Source organism: Corvus kubaryi, unplaced genomic scaffold (genome assembly GCF_017639235.1).
Source record: "Corvus kubaryi isolate FWS band 111438036 unplaced genomic scaffold, C.kubaryi_AGA036_p1.0 37361, whole genome shotgun sequence".
In the NCBI taxonomy this organism is placed as follows: domain Eukaryota; kingdom Metazoa; phylum Chordata; class Aves; order Passeriformes; family Corvidae; genus Corvus; species Corvus kubaryi.
The window spans coordinates 4,381,771-4,404,908 of NW_024581118.1; the positions used below are offsets into that span (position 1 = coordinate 4,381,771).

At 45.9% G+C, this 23,138-nt stretch overlaps 1 long non-coding RNA gene across 1 annotated transcript; it reads left to right on the plus strand.

The window, feature by feature from the left end:
- The first annotated feature begins 1,213 nt into the window (after window positions 1–1,213).
- On the plus strand, window positions 1,214–13,727 carry LOC121667331. Its single transcript, XR_006017014.1, has 5 exons — window positions 1,214–7,980; window positions 9,087–9,170; window positions 9,521–9,599; window positions 9,924–10,028; window positions 12,669–13,727. It is a non-coding gene; the product is annotated as an uncharacterized LOC121667331 (long non-coding RNA).
- Window positions 13,728–23,138: the final 9,411 nt, after the last annotated feature.

Genomic DNA, 23,138 nt, shown 5'->3' on the forward strand with positions numbered 1-23,138 from the left:
AAACATTTAACTTGAGCGTTGCTTGTTGGAGATGCATGAGACAGCCAAGGGTAAACTGTGGCCTGTGTTTCTCACTGCCTGACTCTGCAGATCTGTTCCAGATTGTGACTGGAATACTGAAACAGCTCGTGAGAAGAGGGAGCCATTCCCTCAGACAGGAGCAGTCCCAAAGCCGTGACTCAGAGACAAATTGATGGTGGTGTGAGTAGCTCAGTAATGTGTCATGGTAGAACTGGTAAAAGCAAATGCAAACCCTGAGTTCTTGCTGCTGGAACAGCAGGATTCTCTTTAATGAGTATAAACATGAATCTAAGACTTACTCAAAGCAAGACAGTCAAAATGAGATAATTGTGATCTGTTATAATTTCCTTATTTGGGGATATTTGGTGTTGGCAAGCATTTTATGAAATTCCAATTAGAATTACATACCCAAAATACTGTGTATTGGAGTTACTAAACCTGAGTCACTCTCACCTCAGTCATCAGGTCCCCATCAGTATTAAATTCTATGATGTTGCACCAGTGCTGCTTTTGTTGTAATTCCCTGTCTCTGACACCTGTACCAGAGGCTTCAGAGGAAAGAGTAAACATACAGTGAGTGAGCTTCTAGCCAGGTAAGTAATTTCTGATTCCTGACGACTTCTATGTGTTGAAAGCTTTACAGTGCCATTTTCTCAATTTCATTCAATATGGTAATGGCTTAATAGTGAAAATGTTTTTGCTAATCTTTTCATTTCTTTGAAAAGAAGCTGTAAGATGATAAAGAGCAGAACAAATGTGGTATGCGCATGCTGGCACAGAGCCAATGTGAAATGTACCCCAGACTTCATGTTAGATCTTGGTTCGTGTCTTGTCGGAGACATCTGTATATTACTACTTTTGGGAGTTAAAACAGTTCAGGTAATGTCAACACATAGGGTTCTTTGCACACAACTTTGCATTTAATTTCATAGAATCACAGAATGGTTTGGATTGGAAGGGACCTTAAATCTCATTCCACCCCCTGCTGTGGGCAGGGACATCTCCCACTGTCCCAGGCTGCTCCAAGCCCTGTCCAGCCTGGCCTTGGACACTGCCAGGGACAGAGCAGCCACAGCTTCTCTGGGCACCCTGTGCCAGGGCCTCCCCACCCTCACAGGGAAGAATTTCTTCCCAATATCCCATCTAACCGTGCTCTCTATCAGTTTGAAGCCATTCTCCCTTGTCCTGTCACTCCACACCCTTGTAAATAGTCTCACTCCATCATTGTGGGCTCCCTGCAGGCACTGGAAGGACACTTGTGAGGTTCCTCCAGAGACCTCAGCTGGGATGAGGAAGCTGTTTCAAGATAGATGGCCATTTTGGTTATCTACCTCCCAGCCATTATACATACATCTGTCATGCTTGCTACTCTGGTATCTAATTAATATTAACTAAACAACATCTTGCTTAAATCCTCTCTGTTGTGCTGCTCTTCTTCCAGTCACATTTGTCCAAGTGAGAGCTGTCAAATCCAGAACCTCGTTGGCTATAAGATTCCAGGGGAGGCTGTTCCTCAGGAGTGTGGTGATGCCTTAGTGCCCAGTTCAGAACACCAGCCATCAGTCTGAGTGCCTTCCAGAGAGGGAGCTGGTCTCATCCTGTCCTTGTGCTGCGGATGGAGAAACTGAGGCACAGCATAGAAGGAGTAAATGTTGTGTTCAGTGTCCGGCACCAATAGTGCCAGGCTGGAGAATTATATCCAGTGCACTTTCCAGTGGGTCATCAATGCGTAAAATAATCAAGGAAGAACTTGTCAGAGTACATCTGCTCTGGTGTTTCTGGCCAAAATCCATCAGTTCTCCTGATTTAAATCCCTTTTTGACACTGATGATGTGTGGAGGTAGAGCCCATCAGTGACCTTGCTGCGTGTCTCAGACAGTCAGCCCAAGAAAAATTCGGAGCAAGGTAAATCATTTAAATCCTGGTAGTGCCAGGGCTGTAGGTGGGTGTCTGTGGACGTGGAACCTCAGGGATTTCGTGGGGCTCCGTGCAGACAGAACCATCTCTTGCACTCAAAGAAGCTTATAGTATCAAAAATGAAAACAAGTCTCTAGACGAAGCTCACTGAGCTGAAGGGTTTCTGGTAGCTCATCAGTAATTTGCTCAGTTTTTTCCTCCCCCCTCTCAGGCTCAGTTTAAAGGCATAGAAAGGCACAAAAATTAATTTCTGGGCAGAGGGCAGCGATATGGGATACGCATCATGAAGTCACCCCAAGACAGCTCCCAAGAAGTGGTCTGTGAAGGTTAACAATATATTTGGGTGACTGAGCCCACTGCTCCTCCTCAGTCTTCTGCCAGTCTCTGAAGGGGACTAGCCCTGTGTCCCTCTTGCCATCCTGTCTGCATAAAAGTGGCCAGGGAAGATAAGAGTAAAACAGTTTATTCAAATAAAACAGTAGGGAAAAATTATTTATTAGGTCCAAGTATAAAAGGGAAAGTATGCGACTCTCTTAATTCAGCCCCATATTCTGGTGCTTTCCAAGAGTAAAAGGAGGTCACAAATCCTGCAAGGCTTACACATTTATTATTTTCTCAAACTCAGTGCTTTGTGTTGCCATTTGATCCCTGAAGTGCTGCTTTTTCAGCGCTGAAGGTAAATGAGCAGATGCAGTGGGGTTTTTTCCCCTCCTGCCGTGCGTGTAGGAAGAACTTCCAAAGGAGGCTTTTGGGGTGCATCAGACTGGTTCACCTTGAGCTCATCCAGTCCTTCAGTTAAGCAAGGGTTCTTTAATACATTGTTCTGACTGTCACTTCTAGTTAGACAATGACATTGAATGCTCTGATAATATCAACCCAGCATTTGTTCCTTCAGTGTCAAGGATATGCAATGAAAACATAATAGGCAGTTTGAGTAAAGTAAAAATATGCTGCTGGCAAGGAAATAACAAATTGGATTAAGTCAATGCTGTTTTGAATGTTGGTAACTAGATGAATTTTAATTTCTCATGGTTCTTTAAAAAGAGCAATTTAGACACACCACACTTCATATTTTAAGGTTATGTTACTGTTTTAAATCTACTTCCCAATTCACTTTAGTATTTCAAAAATGTATTATTCCCACATTGTGAAACTTGAAGCTGCTCTTTACGCATATCCTGGAACGCAAGAAATGGAAAAGAAACATCTAAAATAAGAGAATACTGTCACATGAGTAAATGTGTACAATGTGGCTGTAGATGAAAGGTCTCACACCATCAAGGAGGGCCAGTTTCTGTTACAGCTCCTCAAAGGAACAGTGGGGAGCAAACCCATAAGCGTGGGGGTTTTTGTGGGGCTCAGTCAGGCCATGAAAGAAATGCCACTGCTAGTTAAGTGTCTGCAGCCTGGCAATGTGAGAAGGCTCAGCTGGGCCGTGGGCTCTTCTGAACAGCCTCACACTCTTAAATATTGAAGCAAAATCAATCTTCTAAAGGTACTTTTAAAAATAGTGTATTAGTGTGAGTTTTTCAGCAGTACAAAATACTGACTCCAGTTGTACTGCAGGGCCAAAATGGTGCAACTCTGAAACCTGCTGCTTACTGAGAGTAGCCCAGAGTTTCAGAATCTGAGTTTGCAGGATGAGAATTCACGTTGCGATGTCTGAACATCAAAGAATCTGAGGTTTCAAATACCTCTGAGCCTTTGTTTGTCCTGATTTAAATCATGGGGGTCTCAGCTACTCTGAAAATACAAGTTTAACTGATAGAGTTTCTCCAGAGCTGGACTCTAGTTCCTTTGTTGGTATTAAAGATTAATCAGGACAATGGAAAACAGATATTTTGTACTATTAACTTCATATAATTAGTTACAAGCTACAGAAAAATGTTCTTTTAGTTTTCCCTAAAAGATCAGGCTGAAAATTTGAAGTCATAACACAGTTCTTGTGGTAACCCAAATTGAAGTCATGTGAATCGAGAACTGTAAGGGTTCCATTAGCACACATGGAAAATGGGATTGGATCTGTAAAAGTATTGACAGTATGTCCTGTCCCTGTATTATTTTTTAAATTAAAAATTAAACAAAGCTTTCAAGTGGTTTACAGTTAGTTGACAGTGCCAACACACTTTAATTTCCATTAAGCTGAAGCTGCCACGCTCTTCATTTTAAATGGAAATCATATTTTGCTGGTGTGACTAGTGAGCTTTTTTTCCTTCTGCCACTAAAATATGCTTGTATTAGAATGACTTTTGACTGGAAATCCCTGTGAATATGTTTGTCCTGCTGATGTGCTGCTGCTTTAGATGAAAATTGCTATACCAGTCAACTTGTGGGAGGATAAAACTCCTCTATTTCTGTCAACTTAAATCCAGTGTATGCTGCTAGATATGGGAATAAATGTGGCTTGTTTCTGCTTGGAAGCCTGGGCTAGGAAGAGGTGTCTCATCCCAATGCACAAAGGCTGTTTCTCATTTTGTTGTTTTTTTAAAGCAATATCCATCTTTCCTGCTGAAATGTGTCCAATAATACATGTGCATAAACAAATTTGGGAAATCCTCACTAGTACCTCAGACTTGTGCTTCTCTCTTTCCTTCCCCAGCCCTCAAGGAAGCCACCTGGCTGTGCCAGGATTCCCTCAGGGCTGCTTTTGGGCATCCTTCTGGTTGTTGTCTTCCAGCCTGCTTCAAAACCTGTCCTTTCCATCTGCTCCATAGCAGCTTTTTAGGCAGAACCTGTTCAGACATCCAGGGAACAGAATAAAGTCTATTTTGCTGTTGCCACGAGAATTAACTGCTTCATCAGCCTGCAGCAGTCCTTGGGAGCACCATTGTTACCTGTGTTTTCCAGCATTGTAAGAAATGTTACTGATTCTAACTGGGGAAAAAAAATCAAGTTTAGCTAATGTGGAGCACTTAGTTGATCTCAGTTAGCGCTCTCAGACTGCTGAGAGTCTGACACTTGACTACATAATGATTTTTTTTTTCCCTTGATACACCTTTCATCCAAAAGAGATTGCCAAATGCTGTCTGGATCACACAGAAAAAAAAAAGAGAAATTGTTTCTGGCACCTACTGGATCAGCCAACAATAAGCAACCAGTTTACCCAAGTCATAAAATACAGAACCTTCTTTTCTTAGGACAACATCAAACAAAAAACCCTATCCAGTTTAACCTGCTGCTTACCAAGTTTGCTTCTCTTCTTCCACAAATGGCCAGTGGGTTTTTAGTTATTTCAATGGGCATGACTTAATCATTTGTGCTTCTAGTGGAAGGTGGTGGTGCCCGTGGTGTGCATTTCCACCCTGACTCTGTGTCAGTGGTTTAGAAGGCAACTCGCTAGCAGAGTGTTTGGAGAAGAAGGACATCTGTGAGAAAATCTTCCCTCACTCTGGAAGGGCTGGAAAGAACGAACTCCAGAACTGTATTTTCATAGAAGCCACTTGGGGTGTGTGTCTAAATTGGTGTAGGATTAAAACTCACACACGCATTTTCTAGAGCTGTGCTTCTGTGGCAGATGGCAAAATTACCTCCTTTCTTTTTAATTTGAACCCTAGGAAAAAGCAGTGACGTAGTTCCAAGTGGGGCTCGTGCCAGCGAGGCACAGCTTCTGTGGGATCTGCTAGCTCTTCTCCGGGGAAGGTTTTCTTTCTGCCTTCTGTTTGAGCACCATTTCTCTCCCACTGGGAGTTCCTGGTGGCCAAGCACAGTCTGCCACGTGTGGGGGGTGTAGCTGGGGCAGGGCAGTTGCCCAGGGTGGGCTGTGGTAGTGAAGACCCTGAAAGCCCAGGCTGAACACGCTTCTGTTCTGTTATCTTCTCTGAGTTTTCTTCCTGCTCTTTTCCTTCTTGTTGTTTTTTTGAGGCTGGTTTGATGTTGTATCATTTCAGATTGACACAATTAAGCAAAATTCCACTTCAGATTGCTGGTGATCCCCCCCTCTGTTTTATATTAACACTGAGAATATGAGAATATATCTGTTTTGTTAGTGGTTGAGAGACCTTTTTCTTCCCCCTCTCTCCTGCCTGAGATTGTTCAAGAAATGTTGAACAGAGTGCTTAATGATTTCCAGGGCCTTCTCTTGACGTTTTAGTTTTGGAGAATGAGTGATGCCTCCGCTGGGGACTTCCCTGGCAGATCCATGTCTGAACAGCCAGGGCTGGCTTCCAAGAACATTAAATTCCAGCTGCTTTTCCATCCAAGGCAAGGTTAGTTTAGTATCCCCCTTCCTCCTGTGTCTTTACAGCAGGAGATATTCTAGCCAACGTATTCGTCATGTTTCTGAGCCTCCCTGCTGCTTGATTTATGCAGAGAGGACTGGGGAGAGAGACTGCAGGGCTGAGTGCGGAGTCCCTGCAGGTGTGCGGTGGGGCGGCGCAGGCCGCGCTGGCCGCCTGGGCTCGGCCGTGCTGCCCGTTCCCACACGGACACAGAGCTGGGCCTGTGCCCTGCGCCTCAGGCACACAAACACGGCAGGGCCCAGGCCATCCCGCTCCTCTGGGCCAGTGCTGGGGAATGCTGGAGGCCTCGCTGCTGGGAGCAGCCTGGAAGGGCTGAGGCGGGGTGAGAGGTGCTGAGGCACGGTTGGTTCTCCCATCGGAGGTCACTCTCCGTGTTTATGAACAGCAGTGTAGGGACATACTGAGTTACAGGTAGGTAGCAGCACGTGAGGCTTCAAGAAAATTCGTATTTTCAGTGCTGTAATGGACTGCTTGAGTCTCTCTTGTCAATGGGGAGTTTGAATATGTGGCACATTTGGAATTCCAGCCCATTCTGACCTAACAACTGACAAAGTCGAAACCCAGAGCCATCAGTTGCTGTTTAAACCTGGGGTTTCTGCTTGCCTGTGTCTCATCTGAGCAGGGTAAGGTGTACCTCGTGTGATCTCTCAGAGCTGGTTTCACGTGTGCAGCTGCCTGATAAAAGGCACCACAGTGTTTCTGGGAACCCCGAATGCAGCCAGTCTCCAGCTGGTAAAATTGTCATCGTCCACAGCCTAATTGAGCTGGAAATTTACCCAAGTGGAGGATCAGGTCCAGTGTACACAGCTGGGCACCAAGCTGAGCTCAGTAACGATCTGTGCTCAGTCCTCAGCCCAAGCCAGCTGGGCTGCACACAGATATTTCTCCCAGGTAGCAGCACATGGATCAATGTCCTCTTGTTTACTTGTATCCGTGCTCTCCTGACCCTTCTAACTCAGCAATGCTCACACCGAAAGGAAAAGGCATTGAAGGTGAAAACTGATCACCTTTTCCTGATGATTCAGAGGAAAACTTTACTGCATTTACACGTTAAGTTCTCCAACAGTGGTCATCATTTGCTGCAGACCTTTTTGGGATTTGCACAGAATTCCAGAATGGTTTGGGTTGGAAGGGACCTTAGAACTCATCTCCTTCCACCCCCTGCCATCGGCAGGGATGCCTTCCGCTACCCCAGGTTGCTCTAAGCCCCATCCAACATTTCCAGGGATGGGGCAGCCACAGCTTCTCTGGGCACCCTGTGCCAGGGCCTCCCCACCCTCACAGGGAAGGATTTCTTCCTGATACCTAATCTAAACCTGCCCTCTGGCAGTGTGAAGCCATTCTCCCTTGGTCCTGTCATTCCATGCTCTTGTAAATAGTCCCTCTTCTCTTTGTTTCAGAAAGGAGTATGAGTTAAGCTTGATGTGAGCTGGGGAGAGAACGACAGCAGTAGATATTTAGGGGTGGTTATTCCTCATTGCTTCATCAATAGCACCATTACAGACCAAAAAACCTAAAGAAAGTTTTGCTTAGGTCTGTTTTTTCTCTGTGACTTTGTGGTCGTAATTTTTCCCCACACTTGTCTACAGATCTGTACTAGGACCCAGACCACTAAAATGCTTTCATTTTGGTCCTTTTCTGCCCCTGTGTATTCAGCTAGTATGGTAAAATGTTTTGTTTTTCTTTTTTTTTTTTCCAGAGTCTATGAGATCATTCAAGTACGGAGACTTGGCAGCTTCTCCGTATGTACAAAGACGGCTGTTTGAATGTCTGAGTGTCTTTCTGGCTAAGGATAAATTATTTGGTGTGTTAAATTAGGATTTGTTGCTTTATCTGGCATGAATAAGGTTCGTTTATTATCAGTGTTCCATCATGATTTACACTGGACTGCATCTTTGGGGTTTTGCTTTTTCGCATTTTATTACATAAAAACATAGGTATTTCTTTTAAACAATTTGCTTATAGAAAGGGTTGCAGGAGCGAATTAATGTGGTTGTAAGGCCAAGAAAAGGCATTGCAAGACAGCAGATAAACAGGAGTAAATGCAAAAGTGATGGTGGGATTGGAAAAACAAGGTGGATGTTTGCTTGGGCTTAACCGGTCATTTACATAGGGGTCTGTGTAGAATTTAATGGTCACTGTAAACAGTGTAATCCATGGAAAAGATGTACAGGCAGTTTTATAAACATGAAGAATTCTTGGTGAAGGTACCATTTACAAAAAGAAGGAAAAAAGAAGAAAAATGGTTAGTACTTTAAAAATTCCATTTTGGTTCCCAAAATGCCCTGTAACTCTCTGTTGAGAGGAAAAAAAAATGTATTTGGTTCTAAAAAGATGTATCTTTATGGTGCAGTACTTGTAGCTGTTGTCATCTTAGGAACTGGGTGCATTTGACACGCACCAGTGCCTCCCGTGGCAGAGAGACACTGGTCTGGGAGCCTCAGTCTTGGCTGGATGGGCCATTTGCAGAGAGCCACTGCTGGGACTGTGTTTCCTTGCCAGGGTCAAGCATGCCATGTGCAATCCCTGCTCAGGGTGAGTGCTCTGCCCTGCTGGAATGCTGAAGGGATGGAATAAATGCTTTTATTGAAAATGCATTTAATGAGCATTACAGCTTGATTTACACCATCTGGATTTAACTTGAAATAGTGTTACAAAAAGTAAAACATCTGTGTATACAAGCCAGAAAAGATTAATAGAGCTTTATTTGCCTCTAAATCCTCCAGCACAGATGAACAGCATAGACCACCTCTCTCTCCCCATTTTTGTTTAAGTTACACAGGCAGCCAGTCCATCTCTACTGATGCTGTAACACGTAACTGCCCTGGCCTGGGCCTCTCTATTTTCACACAGGGCAAACAAGTGCCAGTCAATATTCACTTACATTTCTTAATCTTTTGTCTCCCACAGTGACTGTACGCGTGCCAATCACAGTGCAAGTCTGAACTTCTATTTTGGGCAGTGTTTGAAAAATGCTAAAAGTGGGAGGATATGGTAAATATACATAATTTCCAACTCTGTTTGGTCTTCATGTCAGAAGAATCAAGAAACCAAGATATTAGTGTTAATCACAAGGTGGGACGTGGCATTAAAGCCCTGTGCTTACCAAAGGAGAATCATCCATGTTCATCCTTTGGCCATGTTTCAAACCAGAAAATAGGAACGTCAAAATCGGTGCAAAAAAGCTTTCTGCCTTTACTGGTGGCTCATTTAAAAGAACTCCAGAACTCATCTTCTGTTTGCCCAACCAGTGTTGTGATAAAGTGCTGGAGTAGCATCCTGGCCTCTGTGTGTGTCAGGAACGCGACCTGCTGCCTTTTTTCTTTTCTATTTTTCTTTTTTAGCAGCTGAATTTCTTACGCATTTGTGCGGATTAATTTCCAACATGAAACTGAGTTCGTATTGGAGACTGGAAGATGAAAGGTAAGCGAGTGGGAGGAGGAAAGAAAAATAGAGCAATAGCCTAGAGGGTTGCCAATAAGAAGTAAAGGAGTAACACCAAACAGTTGGCAAAGTAGCCTGTGGCTTCTTTGATAGTCCCTCATCACAAGTAATAAAACACCTTTGGAGTTGTCCTTTACCTACTGGTTGTAAATCCTAGTGTAAAGCTGCCTGTGTTTCCCGGAGTCCTGGGGACCTCACAAAAGCTTCTGCTCTCCCGGAGTCCAGCCTGCCCGGCACATGGAGAAGCAGAAATATCAAGGTGGAAAAGGTGGGAATCACTGAGTTTCTCACTCTCTCCTTCAGGTTTCAGTGTTGAAGAGATTTCTCTGAATGTGAAGCCCGTATTTTAAAACAAAACACTAGCATATTCAACCTTCCTGACTTTTGCTGCGAATCACTGCAGCTGTGGTATGTATGAAGCTGGTACTGTCCTATCCTTTTTCATGTGTTTTAAAATGTGCCTGGAGGCTTGGGGAATTTCTCATTTCTTTTATTTGTATTTTTTTAATTCCGGCTGAAATGCTCTGCTGTTTATATTTAAGCAAAGCCTCCAGCAGGAATGAATAAAATCAAAGAGCATCATGATGTTGAAAGGCAGGTCAGAGGCTGACAGATAGGTCTGGCTGAAGGGGCCTTTTCACGAGGGATGGGGCAGGCAGCGGTTTGGGAACAGAGCAGCCCCTTTCCCCTCCTATCTCTCTCCGTGCTCTTTTTCCCCGTCATCTCTCCTGCCCCACATCTATCTCCTCTGCCTGAAGCTCATGTCAAAGCCAGGGTTTCACCAACAGTGGCAAGTTTCAGCAGCATCCAGCAAAGTGAGTCTTGTTCAGCCAGCAGGCCTGCCCAGCCCCTTGGCTGCTCGCTCCCTCCCGCGCTCCAGGAGCAGCAGCGCTGTCTCGCGCTTGGAGAAGCAGCTCCTTCTGTTTTCCACTGGAATATCTGATGAGATTTCAGTCTCCACACTATAATGCCCTTTAATTCGAGTGCAGTTTTTAGCAGCCTGTTTTCAGCCAAGAGCACGAGTAAACTGAGGGCTTTTTCCCTTTGTTCAGCTCCCTGTGTCAAGTGACCTGGTGTCACATCCTTGGCTGGGGGAACCTTCTGGCCACAAACGTGGGGTTTGGTAGGAACTCCTGCCTTTATCCAGGAAGGAATCCAGCAAAGCGAGGCTCACTTTTCACTATGCCTTCTCTATGCCACTCTCTTCCAGAAAAATGCCAGGCTGGGCAGCGGTGCTGCAGCAGGCCAGTCTCACAGCACACCCGTGATGGAAACATGATGGGGAAAGAAGTTTCATTGCAAGGAAAAGCAGCTGGCAAAGGGGAAATAATGAATTTGTGGTTTATTTTGCTTCCTGTATTGTGCATCGAAGACCCATGAGCATTTTGCAGAGAGCAGAATAAAGGAAATAATAACGGCTTTTTTTACGGTGTAAGATGCCAGGCTTCCTTGCCTTTTTAATCTGGAAAACTAGGCCCTTAGCAATCCAAGAGAATCTTGGAAAACTTTTCAGCCAGTGTTACCCCAGGTGAGGGGTGCTACCAGCAGCAGTGGGGAGCCTGTGCTTAGGTGAGACCATCCGTTTCTGGCACGTATTTACCATCTTGACAAATAGTTTTAACTGATCATAGAAAAACCTCCTGGGAGCTGCTGGGGCCTTGTTTAAGGTCATCTGCTGGTGCAGTCTACCAAGTGATTTTTGCAATAGGTATTTTCTCAAATTGAGTCTGGTAAATGAGGTCTGTGGGTGATTTAATAAACTAGTATATAATTCAGGGACTGGAAAGGTGCCCTTTCACTTTTTCGATCTGCAAAGCAAAGGAAAAAAAAAAGCCTTGCAAGGACAGTGGAGGGAAGAAGTCTTGATAGTCCTGGGTTTGGATAGGGAGATGGGAAAAGGGAACACGAGAAAAGGGAACACTTACCCACCACACACACTGTGTTTCTACCATCAGCCTGCTTGTGGTCTCTGCTCCTGTCCCTGGCCAAGCTAAAAGTATCCATCTGAAATCCTCCCTGGAGGAGATTTTCATCCATGCCTCTTTTGGCCCAAGACCAAGCTGTTCCAGGCATGGCTCAGTGTTGGCTTTCAGGCAGGTGCACAGGCAGCAGACACTGCTGATTTACACCATCATCGTGGCACGACCACAAAACAGGATTTAGTTGCACGTTGAACACCTCTGGCTGCCAGGAGATGAACCACAGCTGGAGTTGGATCTTTGAGTCTTCTCCGTGGTATTTACATCTGGTCATTGCAGCTGATGTAGTGCTGCCTCTGAACTGCTGAGGGTCTGTACAGAAATACTTCCCCACCTGCAGAGCTGCCTCCAGCTCTGGGGTCCCAGCTCAGGGAGGACATGGACCTGCTGGAGCGAGTCCAGAGGAGGCACCAGGATGAGCAGAGGATGGAGCAGCTCTGCTGGGAGGAAAGGCTGGGAGAGATGGGAACGTTCAGCCTGGAAAAGAGAAGGCTTTGGGGTGACCTAGTTGTGGATTTTCAGTACCTGAAGGGAACCTACAGGAAAGATGGGGAGAGACTGTTTACAAGGGTGTGGAGTGACAGGACAATGGGGAACGGACTCAAACTGACAGAGAGTAAACTGGATATTAGGAATAAATTCTTCCCTGTGAGGGTGGGGAAGCCCTTGCACAGGTTGCCCATAGAAGCTGTGGCTGCCCCATCCCTGGAAGTGTTGAAGGCCAGGTTGGATGGGGCTTGGAGGAACCTGGGATAGTGGTTCCACTAGGATTGGGATGGCTTAGATTAGATCTTTAAGCTCCCTTCCAATCCAAACCACTCTGTGATTCTATGTCAGAATGCCTTTTCTCTTTGCTCTCCATATTTCTGGCCATTAGATTAAGCAAGATGTGTCCCTTAAGCTTCTATTTTTTTCATTGATTTTAAAGGTTAAGTATTTATATGAACAGCTGGTTTTATTGGCCTGGAGTTCTAAGCTGCTGAGGAGCTTTCCTACTGGTTTTAACTCTTGCAAGCATTAGTTATTTCAGGTTATTTATGGTTGGGCTTCTGTGCTTGGCTTTTTTCAGATAAGAAAAGGAAAAAACCTCCAAAACTGGGGGCCTGCCATATCCCTTTTTGCTCAAGGAGCAAAACCAGTTAGGAATGTCTGGGTTATTTCTGAACTCCACTAACATGGCCCTCCTTCAAGAAAGCAGCAGGGTGATGTCATGCTCAGCAGTTCAGGAGAGGATCAGTGCATGCTCCATCCAGCTCAGCGCACCCCAGGGGTAACACCATGGGCTGGTGCCCCAGAATAAGGCAAAGAACTACCTGATGTTTGCTTTTTTGGTATATAAAAATGTATGTATGCATTTGAAGAACTGCTTTTACAGGCTCTGAGAAGAAGAGGATTTTTGAAAGGAGTTTTGGTTCCTTGGGATTTTTTTTTTAAATCTTTAACAAGTTTCCTTCGTGTTTTGCTGCAGAAGGTGAGGTTTTGGCCACAGGCTTGTTCAGAAGCTTCATACTTTGCTTCACTTGGTATTTCTACTGTTTCAGCAGATAAAAAAAAAAAGGCCAAAACTAATATTTGACCTTTCAAATCTGGTAATGTCTTTTTGTTGTTGTTTTTCCTTCCCTCTTACCCTTTTCATGGTGAAGAAATAGTGTAAAACATTCAGCATTTGTTTCCAGGTGATCTGTTCTTTCTCATCCTTCTCCTTCTCTCCCTGGAGATGGAGGCCCCTGCCATCCTTGGAGATGTCAGGAATTTTAGGAGATGATTTATGCAGCAGCATAAAATGGCATTGGAGCATGTAGCAGGGGTCAGACATATGGTAGCAATGATCATATACAATATATACATGCCCAGTAAAGCAGCTTCCCTGCCCATATTTGAACACGTTATGGCAATCTTTCCTGGGGAGAAAAATGCTTAAAAATTCATTGTGCATTCTGATCTTGCAGCGTGCAAAACAGGAACGGGAACAAACAAATAACTATTTTCCTTGACCAAAATAAATCATGTACATTTTGGTGTGGAACTGAGATTACAGTCCTCATTTTCTTTTTGACTTGACTGTAGCTGTTGAGAATAGCAGCCCCTCAGATCTCTGGTAATGTAGTCTTCAGCTCAAATAGGGATTTTAAAATATTTAAGCGTCTCTCTCGTGAGGGTTCTTGTTTCCTATTTGTTTTGTGTTGCTAAGCAATGCATTTAAACCCCCAAAGTTAAAATTTACAACTCTCAAATTGTCCTTCAGCCTTATTCTCCAAACCTCACATCTGTAATGGGTTTTCCATCTGCCAGTTTTCCCAGGTCGCCCCATCCATCCTCAAGTCTGCAGAGGAAAAAGCCTTGTGGTTGGGCGGGGGGGGGGGGGGGTTTCCCTTTTTTTTTTTTCTTTGCCTCCATCTGTAATTAATTTCTTGCAAAGCCACATCTGTCCATTTTGGGGCAGGGGAAGTGGGAAAGGGGAGGTAAAGAGTGAAGTCACTCTCTCCCTTTCCCAGTAAAATGCAGGATTTGGCACGTGTGATTGTAGTTCCTCGGGGCATTTTAGCATCTCCCTTCCACCCGGCAGCCCTCGCCACCCCCAGCTCCAGTGCATGCCTGGCAGAGGGCAAAGTGCTGTGTGGAGCTTGTGGGCTTGGTCTGTGCTGCTGCCCACATCTGACACCGCAGTGTTTCGACTACCGGGGTTGCTGCAAAAGCTGCTGGCATCCTTTGGAAAACTTCCTTCTGTCAATATTTGAATTTTCAAAAACCATACTAAATAGCTGCCATGATGTTTCGTTTTTAAAGACTTAAGAAATAGCCGCAGCGGTCCCAGTCAATATTCCTTCTCTGCCATCATCCAGTGCAGCTGTTCCAAAATATTTTTACGTTCTGCAGACCACCAGGCAGCTTTGAGCAGGAGCTGGGCTTGCTGTGAGGCTGGTCCCCTGCCTGGTGCCCTGTCCTCTGTGGCGGGGGAAAGCAGAAAGAAGCAGCTGTCTTAGAATCATGGAATTGCTAAGGTTGGAAAAGACCTCTAAGATCATCAAGTCCAACCGTTCCCCCGGCACCACCACAGTGTTCACCTCTGAGCTGTGTCCTCAAGTGCCACGTACACATGGTTTTTTGAACAGTTTCAGGGATGGTGGTTCCATCACTTCCCTGGGCAGCCTGGTCCATGGCTTGAGAACCCTTTCCATGAAGAAAGTGGCCTCCCCTAGGCAACTTGAGGCCGTTCTTCTTGTCCCATCACTTATTACCTGTGAGAAGAGCCGGACTCCCCCATGGCTGCAACCGCCTGTCGAGGTGCTGGTAGAGAGTAATAGGGTCTCCTCTGAGCCTCCTTTTCTCCAGACTCACCAGCCCCAACTCCCTTTTGCTCCAGCCCTTTCCCCAGCTCTGTTGCCCTTCTCTGGACATGTTGCTGTTCATTGCCCTTCTTTGCTTATGCAGGACATAAACATGAAAATGTTAGAACATGAAAATCCTGAAGTCTGGGAAGAAATTCCCCCCTGTGAGGGTGGGCAGGCCCTGGCACAGGGTGCCCAGAGAAGCTGTGGCTGCCCCTGGATCCCTGGAAGTGTCCAAGGCGCTTGGAGCAACCTGGTCTTGTGGAAGGTGTCCCTGTCCATGGCAGAGGGGTGTAATGGGAGGATCTTTAAGGTCCCTTCCAACCCAAACCATTTTGTGGTCTATGGGAAGTTGAATTCTTAGGCAATTTTGGAGATCTGATTTAAACATCCAGCACCTCCTTCCCACCCAGTGCTCCTCCCACACTTGGTCCTGGTGGCACAACTACTGGGCAGTTGGTGATTTAGATGGGATCATTGATCTGGATTAAATAGATACTGGCTTACTTTGATGCCAGACTATTTTAAATTTAGGTTGGTTCTGCAATTCAGCGTATTGCCCAGCCTCGCAGGCCATGGTGTTGACACATCTGAAGGGCTGGCAGAGGGGAGGGAGGATAAATGGCAAGGAGTATGGCAGGGGCAACTTAAATTGATAGTCCTGCTGAAAAACACCCCCCTTTGTCAAACTGCTGCCTGGTACCTGAGGCAGAACGTGTTCTGTGCAGGGCTAACACCATGTGCTGCCTGTTTGCTGCCTCTTATGGGCACGCTCTTGAGCGTTGCTTTCAGGAGAAGTTCTTCAGGATGATGTCCTTAGCGCTGATAAGAAATGGCACATTTTAGGATAATATGATAAAGAACTGAAATGCTGAGTAGTTAAGAGTGGTAGAAACTTCCTCGCTCAGGATTCATCCCTGCTGGACATCCAACCATCCAATAACTCTCATAATTACGGGTTAGAAGGGGAGCTGTTACATGAGTATTGCAGAAGGCTAGAGCACTGGAAGCTGAAGGAAGCTGCTGGGAAGAGGACTGTTGGATCAGAGGGCATCCCAGCAGAGCCCTGCAGAGGAACTGGAGCTGGCTCACGCAGTCACTCGGGGCGCCCACGCCGGTGGGGATATTGTGTGTCACAGCACACATCTGCCACGGCTGCCAGAGCACAGTGGGACCTTGTTTCAGCACAGCCATGGTAGTAACGTGTCTGGAAAATAATTTTTGGCAAGGGTCGACTTAAACAGCTTTGTTCTGCCTCAGAGTCAGCTCTCAAACAGCTCTCAAGCACTGAGCGGGTCGTGGCAGACTCTCGAAGTGCCAGACATGCTCGTGGTGGCCACGTACCTGTCAGAGAAAGGACATGGAGCCCTTCCACAGGGTGGGTGCCTGTGGAAGGGCTCTGGATCCCCTGCTGGAAGATCATTGCCCAGCAGCAACTGAGGATCCCACCAGCAAACTGGGAGCAAACCCCATTGCAGATGCCTCTGAAATCTCCCATTGTCCCCAAACCCCCGTGACTCTGTGTTTCCATCTCCCCATTTTAAGATTTTAAGACATTTTGTTTTAATTAAATGAATTTAATTTAATTTGAATGAAAAATACGGGCACAACTCTGTGGTGGCAGCTGCTCTCTGAGGAACTGACTCATAAAAATAATGTGGTGAGAAAATTTATGCTGATTCCAGTGTAAAATGACCCAAATTTGAAATAACACTGACACCCTGTGGAGATGTTTGGAGGGACCTTGCTGATCCTTGTTTCTGATCCTACAGGCCAGTGATTAGGTTAGTTCATGTCATATTTTAGCAAAACTTTTCTTTTTTCCTATGAAGGTTTTGTTGTCTTCAAAGTCAGATGAAAAAATAAAAATCCTTTGTATCTTTTCTATTAGAAATATTTTTTTAATCCTGTAGCTAAACCACAGAAGTTCATTCACCAAAAAGAGGATGATGAGGAATATCCTACAAGATCTGAAGAATGTGCCTGCAATGGGTTGAGTTTCCTGAAGGACTTTCTTCTGCACAGCTGGAAGCATTGGAGGGAGCTGCTCCATGCCAAGGTGAAGTCAGGATGCTAATCATTTCCTTTCCAGTCTGGACTCTTGTTTAAAAATGTAAGAGCTGAAAGGTTTAATGGCAAATGTGCGCTGTGAATATGCAGAGCAGCAGCTTTGTGTTTGTTCTTGCTGCAAGTCACTCAGAGGATGGCCTGGCCCTTTGGAGCGTGTCCTGCGTGCTTTACCGTGCTTGTGTTCTGGATTGACTCTGGGCAGAGACAGCCCGGTTAAAAAGGGATCAGTTTCCCTTTGCACTCCAGTTGGAGCACAGGATCCCCTTTGTGTGCAGGATTAAAGATCAGAAGGAAGAGGGAGGTTACTGAGGAGGCTCCTGTGCTGTGAGTGCAGCCAGGCACTGCAGGGGAGGGCACGGCAGACTGGGAGCTGTCCCGTTCCTCCCGTGCTGCCTGGAACACCTGAGCGCTGGGAGTGCAGTATTCACCTTGAGAGTTGCCTGGTCTCATTGATTTCCTCCAAGGGTGATAGGATGTTTAATTCTCAGATGTTTACACTGTCTGCAGAAGGGGAAACAGAACTGGGCTGAGCAGAGCCAGAATATGCAGCAGAAATGAGTTGTCATATAAACTCAGTTTGTGAGAGCTGGAGTTGTTGATCTTCGTGGGTGAACAAGGTTGGATATCATTGGTCTTACAGTTCAGGAATCATTTTCCCACTGCAGGAATGGTGCTGGTTGATCAGCCTCAGTGCTAGACCCAGAGGAAGTTCGAGTTCCAGTGTATCAATGACTATAGAGATACCATCTCCCATCTCAAAAACCACGGCTATTCCAGGGCTGTGGCCAGACTGTGGTAAGGTTTTCCTTCACAAACCAGCCATGTCACCCTGCCCTCAAGCTCTGTGCTTTCATCCTGCTGAGATCAGTGAGCAGAGCTGCTGCCCCAGGAGCAGTGAGCTGGGCCTCGTTTCCAGGCGTGAGCCCATCCCAGTGAACAAGGAAGGGATTTCTGCACAGAGCCAGTGTGTCCATTCATAAAAGCCTTTGAGATTAAAAGTATTTACAGACACTTAAAAATTTCTTAGGGACAGATTCAGCTTCCAAGACAGGAGATGTTCATGGAGATAGAATTAGACTTGACATGTGAATAGTTTAGCCCTGCAAAGACTGGGCTTGCTCTCTCCTTGTCCTTACCCCACTGAAATCTCTCCTGGCTGTGCTCCAGATGCAATATCCCCAGCTTTGCCAGCTGTGGATGGGGGTCACACGGGCTGCCCCTTTGCCAAACCAGCTGGGATCCTGAGGATTGCTCTTCACAGAGGGGCATTTCCTTTCGGTTGTCTCTGGAATTTAGTGCCATTGAATGACGCCACCACCCTCTGAACAAAAGGGAAATTCACCCTGCATTCTGCAGCAGTTGCCTACAGGCCTGAAGGGAAACCATCATGGGGGTTATCTGTAAGGAACTGTCAGCTGGTAGCCACAGAGGACACTCAGCACCAATTGCTCCTTTAGTAAGGTTGGGTAAATTTGAGTGATGTCTTGAATCACCAGAAGAGGAATTAGAAGCCTTTTCCACGAAAGCAGTTCTCATTCTGTAGCTGTTGTGTAAGCAGCCAAGTCGGGGTCAAGGTTAAATTATTTAAAAGTTCTCCAGGTCAGTTCTCAAGGCTGTGCTTAGGATCCTTGCTGTGACCTCTCTCCTTCACAAGGCTCACGTGAAGAAGGAAGGATTTTCATACCAGGAATCTGATAAAGGTCGCACATTTAAAAAAAAAATCCCCATGATCTGGTGACAGCCTGAGAAAGTGACAGGAAGAACCATAAGAGTCTCTGCACAACTTGCTTGGTTTGCTCTAAAGTCAGCTAGTTGTGATTTAAGTATCTTGAGTTATTTTGGGCTAATACACATGTACAAGAGAAGGTGCACAACAGCCTGGCTGGAGTGTTGTCACAGCACAGTGTGACTTGCTTCAACCCCTCAGCTGAACAGAGCTTGGTTTGTCGTGAGAAGTTTGAGAATTGCTTTAATCCGGTATCTCCAACACCTCTATTATTTCTAGAGAGAAAGGTACAATCTTGGTACTGTAGGTACTGCCCCTTTTCCTTGGCACCATCTGTCCCTGTGGAGTTTGTTTTCCCAGCAAGGCAGCCTCTCTTCTCCCTTTCTTTTCCTAATGCTGTGCTGAACCCTAATATTTTAGAGAAGGCTCAGAACAATGCCCACTGCTTTTATCCATAGAATCGCTGAATAGTTTCAGTTGGAAAAGGACCTAAAGGATCCTCTAGTTCCAACCCCTTGCCATGGGCAGGGATTCTACCTTCCAAAAGTTGATTTTGGGCACTGATGCTTCATGAAATTGCCAAACCAGACTTGAAGTTCAACTGAAAATTACTCTGAATTTAAAAATGAGATTTTCATATTTATTTATTATTTTACCCAATCTCAGTCAGTTTGAAATGGCCACTCCAGTGCCCTTGTCAGGTTTCCAGTGTGTGCAGCTCTGATGAGATGTTATAATGATCCCCACGTTCTCTGTCTTCTCCTGGCACAGCCTCTGGTGAAAGGATGCAGAGGGTAGAAGTTGTCCTCCATGGGACCCCAACAGACATCTGGGCTTTGTTTAATTGCTCTTGGTTTTCTTCTCCCAAGGGACCAGGACTCCTCCCCCTCTCCACGAGGAGATTTGGTCTGTAGTGAGCTGGTGGCTGCTCCACCAGGAGCTCATGCAGGAAAACAGGCAGGAGCAGGCACAGGGCCATCAAAGGTACACACGAGGAGGCAAGGAGAATAAAATCAGCTTGTGCAACGCAAATGTGTGTTGCTGTTCCCTTGCAGCCTTTGTGCTCAGGTGGAGAGGTGGCGTCTTCGTGCTGCTGTCAATTAGACTGAGAATAAACACGGTTTAATTTGTGGTGACATTTAAAAGCAATTAAGGAAGTTTAAATGTTAAATGTGTGGTTTTGTCTTTCCAGTTAAACACAGTTTTGGAGGAAAAAATATCCCAAATATTTAATTACACACGTACAACTGTATAAATAAGCCTGACAGTACTATAAAAGGATTTTTAATCCCTTGCATATCTGCTTTAACTTCATGTTCAGGGTGTGGTGCTCCATTAAAATACTGACCCATGTAGTTTCTTACTGTAATGCCTGTATCCAGCATTGTCTGGGAGCAGCTGGGGTATGCATTTCCTAATCTGCTCCAGGCAAAATCACCCAGGTAGCTCAAAGCACCTATACAAACTAACCCTGTTGATTTTTCCCTGAAACAGATTAAGGAGTTATGAGGCAGAACTTTTCAGCAGCAGACATTTGGCACTAGTGACTCCATGTGCTGGTGGTGACCAGCAGCTGGAGGGTGTAGTGTCTCGGGCTGGATGTGCAAAGGGAAGTCTGTTGCTGTCCTTCCCTCTGGACAGGTCCAGGAGAGAGGAGCCAGGCCTCCCTGGCCTGGGTGCTCCTGGGTGCCAGCAACCCTGCTGTCAGCTGATTACGAGGTCACCTGGACTGAGCTGTCACATGCCACACTCAGGGTTTTGTGCCTGGGAGACTCCTGAGGCTTTACACATTGTCCAGACCTGGGTTCCATCCATCTAACCCCAGTACTAAGGATCTGTCCTTTTGGACCATATTCTGAGGGACCCCTTTGCCACTCTGTAGTCCCAGTGAAAGCCTTCTTGTGGCACCTTTCCACTGAACCTTGTGGCCCTTCCTTTTCCCTGCAGGTCACACTGCAGGGTAGGCATGGGGTGGTGGGCACTAAGCTGAGTTCTAAGCTGAGTTCACCACCACTGGTGTGAGAGGTCTTTGTGCACATTAAGTGTTCCTCAGCTCACCTGCCCTGTCCTTCCCTAGCCTCTGTCTCACGTCTCTTATGTTCTTTCACTGTTCCCATTTCATGGTATCCAAGAACTCCTCTTCGTGGCTAAGTCAAGGCAACGATCCCTGTTTGTCTCTCCACTGCCTGGCAGAGAGGCAGAGAGTTGGGGGTGGCACCTCTTTAGCTGAAGAGTTTCCATCCAAGAGTCAGTGCTTGACACCTGACCTCAGAAGCACCCTGCCTCAAATTATTTCTGTACCTTCAGCTTAGACATGTGGTAGTATAATATTATATTACATTATATCACTATATTATATCATTATATTATACATAATATAAAACATTATATATATTTTATATGTCTGTATATAAAGATATATTTTTTTATATATGTATCTTCTGCAAAGCAATGCTTAACATGCTTTTCTAGGTCTAAGTGGCATCCTCGACTCAGCAATTTCTTTCATATTGTACAAATCTGATTTCAGCCTGTTGCCAGGATCACACAGCTCTTTCAATAGGAAGATCTGTGCAGCATCTGGTGACAGCATGTATGTTGATCCAAAGCTTTCTCCTTTTGAGCATGCAGAGGTTTTCCTGGAGCAGATAGAATTATTTAACAGCCTCTATGGCTTCCTTGCCACACCAGCCCCAGCTTTTGAGATGGCTCTTTGTTGCTGTTCTTCCCCAGTCTGAGACAGTCCTTATTCCCACGACCTGCAGATTTTTATAGGCAGCCCCAGCTCCGTCAGCTCTTTCTCTTGATCTTCCTGGGGTCTGCTGCACCCTTGGCAAGGGATAACAAAGCCCTTCTGCCTGTCAGCTTTGGAAGATGATGGCCCTTCATGACTACCCTGTGTCCTGCTGGTCCCCCAGCCATCCAGCATCCCCAGCTCCATGGCTTGTCTGTACCCTGATGCACTTGGCCTCTTCTTAGCTCTTAATGTTTCTGTAGCTGTAGACAATTGCTCGGCACTTAAATATTAACGTGCTAATTAATAATGAAAGCCGAGATTGTAGTTAGGGTTAAAACTTTATTGGGTGAGGAGCTAGCAGAGGAGCAGTCCATAACAATAAACTGTGCTATTTATATATATATATATATATATTTAAGTATCTTTCCCTCTAGCAATAAGAGATGTTGCCTGTGCTGTGTGTGGATGTCTGCAAAGATGTTTGCTTGAAGCACTTGGAACCTTGCAGCAGGAGGTCATAAAGCACTAGGTATGACTTTTTTTTTTTTTTCTTCTTCAAAGGGGTTTTTAAAAGTCCCATTAAAAGTTTTCGTTCCAAGTCCTAAAAGTGGAGGAGGAAAAAGGAAAATTCCCGGAAAGAAATATACTTATTTTCCACTTCAGGCCAGTCTGCAAGTGCAGTATTTGTTGCAGTCTTAAAGTGGCCCAAGGTACTGCAGTCAACTATGCTGGACTCAGTGATCTCAGAGGTCTTTTCCAACCTAAATGATTCTGTGAAGAGGGACTAAAAAAGATGCGGAGCAGCAAGTGGAGCAGAAACAATGGAGAAGATGCTCCGGGTAGTGAGGATCCGTGGAGGAAGGGGATGCACAGGCTGTAGCTGCGGACTGGGATGTCTGTCACCCCCTGCTTTTCCTGCCGCGGTGTTTTTGTGGGCGCTTTTCGGGGCTGCGGGGGGGTGGCTCCTGCTGAGCCAGGCTGGCATTGCGCCAGCTGCGCATTCCCTGCCAAACTTCCAGCGCTGCCTGCGAGATGGAATTGACACTGGAGCGTTAAATTGGGAGTGTGTGAACATAGGGGGGGAAAAAAAAATTAAATTGTTATTTGTAGTAGCACGGGGAGAGATAAAATTCTATTGATGTTATGGTTGAATAGCATCCAATTTATTGGTGCTAGATGATAAAAGGAGGTGGATTGCTCAGGACTGCATATAGTCACAATATGCAGTATAATAGGGCTGTATAGTATAATAATACTGTTTAAGAGGGTTGTAATTCTAAATTATACTTCTATCATTCCAAAGTCAGAGGAGCCAAGTGCCTCTGACGGCGGTGCGTGTTGTTACAGGACCCGTTGCCACAACATCCTGCTCCCGCGGAGCGCAGCCACAGCTAAGTATTTTCCATATGCATTTGAAAAATGTGTATGACAAGTGTGTATTCCCTTGCTTTCCCCCTGTAGCCAGGGCTCTTCCCCGCAGCCCTGGAGCGGCACCGGCGGCGGGCGGGCCGGGGTTAACGCCGCCGCCGCCGCCCCATTGGCGGGCGCCCCCCCGCCGCTCCCATTGGAGGCGCCCGGCCGCGTCCCCTCGGCCCGGGCAGCTCTGGCGGCTGATTGGCGGGCGGGAGGCGCGCGGCGGGCGGGGCGGGCGCCCATTGGCTGGGGGGTGGGCGCGGG